The sequence below is a fragment of the Trichechus manatus genome, unplaced genomic scaffold (assembly GCF_000243295.1).
Source record: "Trichechus manatus latirostris isolate Lorelei unplaced genomic scaffold, TriManLat1.0 scaffold00219, whole genome shotgun sequence".
NCBI classification, from domain to species: Eukaryota; Metazoa; Chordata; class Mammalia; order Sirenia; family Trichechidae; genus Trichechus; species Trichechus manatus.
In genome coordinates, this window is record NW_004444155.1 from 561,826 (window position 1) to 567,206 (window position 5,381).

Consider the following 5,381-nt stretch of genomic DNA (forward strand, 5'->3'; position numbering starts at 1 on the left):
GGATCTTCTAAAAATTAAACACTTATGCTCATCAAAAGACTTCACCAAAAGAATAAAAAGAGAACCTACAGACTGGGAAAAAATTTTTGGACATTACAAGTCAGACAAAGGTCTAATTTCTAAAATCTGCAAGAAAATCCAACACCTCTACAACAAAAAGACAATCCAGTTAAAAAATGGGCAAAGGAAATGAACAGACACTTCACCAAAGAACACTTTCAGGTGGCTAAAGATATATGAGGAAATGCTCATGATCACTAACCATTAGAGAAATGCAAATCAAAACCACAATGAGATACTATCTCACCCCGGCATTACTGGTACGAATCAAAAAACTGAAAATAACAAATGTTGGAGAGGCTGTGGGGAGATTGGAACTCTTATACACTGCTGGAGTGGGAATGCAAAATGGTACAACTAGTTTGGGAAATGATATAGCACTTCCTTAGAAAGCTAGAAATAGAAATATCATACAATCCAGCAATCCCACTCTTAGGAATAAATCCTAGAGAAATAAGAGATGTCACACCAATAGACATATGCACACCCATGTTCATTGCAGCATTGTTCACAATAGCAAAAAGATGGAAACAACCTAGATGTCCATCAACAGATGAATGGATAAACAAACTATGGTACATACACACAGTAGAGTATTACCCAACGACAAAGAACAATGATGAATCTACAAAGCATCTCATAACATGGACAAATCTGGAGGACATTATGCTGAGTGAAATAAGTCAATCACAAAAGGACAAATATTGCATGAGACCACTACAGTAAAAACTCATGAAAAGGTTTACACACTAAAAGAAACAACCTTTGATGGTTTCGAGGGATGGGAGAGGTGGGATTGGGAAATACTAAATAGACAATAGATAAGTGGTAACTTTGGTGAAGAGTAAGACAGTACACAATACTGGGGAAGCCGGCACAACTTGTACAAGGAAAGGTCACAGAAGCTCCATAGACACCCAAACTCCCTGAGGGACCGAATTGCTGTGCTGAGGGCTGTGGGGACCATGGTCTTGGGGAACATCTAGCTCAATTGGCATAACATAGTTTATAAAGGAAAGGTGCTACATTCTACCTTGGTAGGTAGCGTCTGGGCTCTTAAAAGCCAGTGAGCAGCCATCTAAGATACTCCACTGGTCTCATCCCTTCGAGAGTATGGGAGAATGAAGAAAACAAGATACAAGATAAAGGTTAGTCCAAAGGACTAATGGACCACAACTACCATGGCCTCCACCAGACTGAGTCCAACACAGCTAGATGGTGCCCGGCTACCACCACTGACTGCTCTGACAGGGATCACAACAGAGGGTCCCAGACAGAGCTGGAGAAAAATGTAGAACAAAGCCCTAACTCACAAAAAAGACCAGACTTACTGTCCTGACAGAGACTGGAGAAACCCGGAGAGTATGGCCCCCAGACACCCTTTTAGGTCAGTAATGAAGTCACTCCCAAGGTTCACCCCTCAGCCAAAGATTAGACAGCCCCATAAAAGAAAATGAGACAAATGGGGCACAACAGCCCAGGGACAAGGACTAGAAGGCAGGAGGGGACAGGAAAGCTGGTAATAGAGAACCCAAGGTTGAGAAGGGACAATGTTGACATGTCGTGGGGTTGTTAACCCCAGTCATAAAACAGTATGTGTACTAACTGTTTAATGAGAAACTATTTGTTCTGTAAACTTTCATCTAAAGTACAATTAAAAAAGAGAAAAAAAAATTTAAAAAGCAAGTCTTGATCAAATTTAAAAAGACTGAAATCATACAAAGTATTTTCTCTGACCACAACAGAATGAAGGTAGAAATCAATAACAAAAAAACATGGAAAATACATAAACATATGGATATTAAACAACCCACTATTAAACTATCAGTGGGTCAAGGAAGAAATCAAAAGACAAATCACGAATTTATTAGAGTTAAATGAAAATGAAAGCACAGCATACCATAACTTACAGGATGCAGCAAAAGCTGTACTTAGAGGGAAACTTATGGCAATAAATGCCTACGTAAAAAAGAAGAAAGACCTCAAATTAATAGCCTAACTCGACAACTCCAGGAACTAGAAAGAGAAGAGCAAACTAAAGCTAAACCTACCAGAAAAAAAGAAATAACAAAGATCAGAGCAGAAATAAATGAAATCAAAAACAGAAAAACAATGTTACTTTTGTTGTTAGGTGCTGTCGAGTTGGTTACAACTCATAGCAACCCTATGTACAGCAGAACGAAACACTGCCCGGTCCTGTGCCATCCTCACAATCTTTACTATGATTGAGCCCATTGTTGCAGCCACTGTGTCAATCCATCTCATTGACTGTCTTCCTCTTTTTCACTGACCTTCCACTTTACCAAGTATGATGTCCTTCTCCAGGGACTTGTTTCTCCTAATAACATGTCCAAAGTACGGGATATGAAGTCTCGCCATCTTTGCTTCTAATGAGCATTCTGGCTGTACTTCTTCCAAGACAGATTTGTTCGTTCTTCTGCCAGTGCATGGTATATTCAATATTCTTCTCCAACACCATAATCCAAAGGCATCAATTCTCCTTCCGTCATCCTTATTCATTGTCCAGCTTTCATATGCATATGAGGCAATTGAAAATATCATGGCTTGCATCAGGCACACCTTAGTCCTCAAAGTGACTTCCTTGCTTTCCAATACTTTAAAGGGTTCTTTGACAGCAGATTTCCCCCGCGAAATACATCATCTGATTTCTTGACTGCTACTTGCATGGGCATTTATTGTGGATTCAAGTAAAATGAAATCTTTGAGAACCTCAATATTTTCTCCATTTATTATGATGTTGCTTATTGGTGCAGTTGTGAGAATTTTTGTTTTCTTTACATTGAGGTGCAATCCATACTGAAGGCTGTAGTCTTTGATCTACATCAGTAAGTGCTTCAAGTCCTCTTCACTTTCAGCAAGCAAGGTTGTGTCATCTGCATATTCCACGTTGTTAATTAGTCTTCCTCCAATTCTGCTGCTCCATTCTTCTTCGTATAGTCCAGCTTCTAGGATTATTTACTCAGCATACAGATTGAATAGGTATGGTGACAGAATACAACCCTGACACACACCTTTCCTGACTTTAAACCACGGAGCAACCCCTTGTTCTGTTCAAATGACTGCCTCTTGGTCTATGTACAAGTTCCTCATGGGCACAATTAAGTCTTCTGGAATTCCCATTCTTCACAATGTTATCCATAATTTGTTATGATCCACGCAGTTGAATGCCTCTGCATAGTCAATAAAATACAGATAAATATCTTTCTGGTATTCTTTGCTTTCAGCCAAGATCCATCTGACATTAGCAATGATATCCTTCATTCCTCTTCCTTGTCTGAATCCTGATTGAACGTCTGGCAGTTCCCTGTCAATGTACTGCTGCAACTGCTGTTGAATGATCTTCAGCAAAATCTTACTTGTGTGTGATATTAATGACATTGTTCAATAATTTCCACATTCTTTTGGATCATCTTTCTTTGGAATGAACACAAATACAGATCTCTTTCAGTTGGTTGGCCATGAAGTTGTCTTCCAAATTTCTTGATGTAGATGAGTGAGCACCTCCAGTGCTGCATCCGTTTTGGCTCTTGTGGACTTGCTCTAATTTTCTTCATCTTGAACTTATATGAGCAATTGATGGTCTGTTCCACAGTCGGCCCTGTCCTTGTTCTAACTGATGATACTGAGGTTCTCCAGCATCTCCTTCCACAAATGTAGGCGATTTGATTCCTGTGTATTCCATCTGGTGAGGTTCATATGTATAGTCAGCATTTATGTTGTTGAAAAAAGGTATTTGCAATGAAGAAGTCGTTGGTCTTGCAAAATTCTATCATGCGTTCTCTGGAGTCATTTCTATCACCAAGGCCATGTTTTACAGTCACTAATCCTTTTTCTTTGTTTCCAACTTTCACATTCCAATCACCAGTAATTATCAATGCATCTTGACTGCATGTTTGATCAATTTCAGACTGCAGAATTTGGTAAAAATCTTCAATTTCTTCATCTTTGGCCTTGGTGGTTGGTGGGTAAATTTGAAAAATAGTCGTATTAATTGGTCTTCCTTGTAGGCATATAGATATTATCCTATCACTGACAGCGTTGTACTTCAGGATACATCTTGAAATGTTCTTTTTGACAATGAATGTGACGCCATTCCTCTTAAATTTGTCAACTCCCGGTGTAGTAGACCGTATGATTGTCCAATTCAGAATGGCCAATACCAGTCCAATCAGCTCACCAATGCCTAGGATATTGATCTTTATGTGTTTTATCTCATTTTTGAGGAATGCTAGTTTTCCTAGATTCATACTTTGTACATTCCAGATTCTGAGTATTAATGGATGTTTGCTGCTGTTCCTTCTCATGTTGAGTCGTCCACCTCAGCAAATGAAGGTCCCAAGAGCTTTACTCCATCCATGTAATTAAGGTCACCCCTCTTTCAGGAGGCAGCTCTTCCCCAGTCACATTTTGAGTGATTTATAAGCTGTTGTTGTTGTTGTCATTAGGTGCCATCGAGTCGGTTGCAACTCACAGCGACTCTATCTACAATAGGATGAAACAACGCCCGGTCCTGCACCATCCTCACCATCACTGTTGTACTTGAGTCCATTGTAGCAGCCACTGTGTCAATCCATCTCATTGAGGTCTTCCTCTTTCTCACTGACCCTCTACTTTACCAAGCATTCCCTTCTCCAGGGAATGGTCCCTTCTGATAACATGTTCAAAGTGTGTGAGATGAAGTCTCGCCATCCTTGCTTCTAATGAGCATTCTGGCTGTACTTCCTCCAAGACAGATTTGTTCATTCTTCTGGAAGGCCACGGTATATTCAATATTCTTAACCAACACCATAATTCAAATCGGTCAATTCTTCTTCAGTCTTCCTTATTCATTGTCCAGCTTTCACATGCATATGAAACCCCTTGCCGTCGAGTTGATTCCCACTCATAGCAACCCTAAAGGACAGAGCAGAACTGCCCCATAGCTTTCCAAACAGCTCCTGGTGGATTCAAACTGCTGACCTTTTGGTTAGCAGTCATAATTCTTAATCACTATGCCACCAGGGTATTGAAAACACCATGGCTTGGGTCAGGCACACCTTAGTCCTTAAAATGACATCTTTGCTTTTTAACACTTTAAAGAGGTCTTTTGCAACAGATTTGCCTAAGGTGGTATGTCATTTGATTTCTTGACTGCTGCTTCCATGGGCGTTGATTGTGGATCTAAGTAAAATGAAATCCTTTACAACTTCAATATTTTCTCCATTTATCATGATGTTGCTTATTGGTCCAGCTGTGAGGATTTTTGTTTTCCTTATGCCTCTGGATCAACAGGCAAAGAAAGGAGTTACCATACTGGCTGG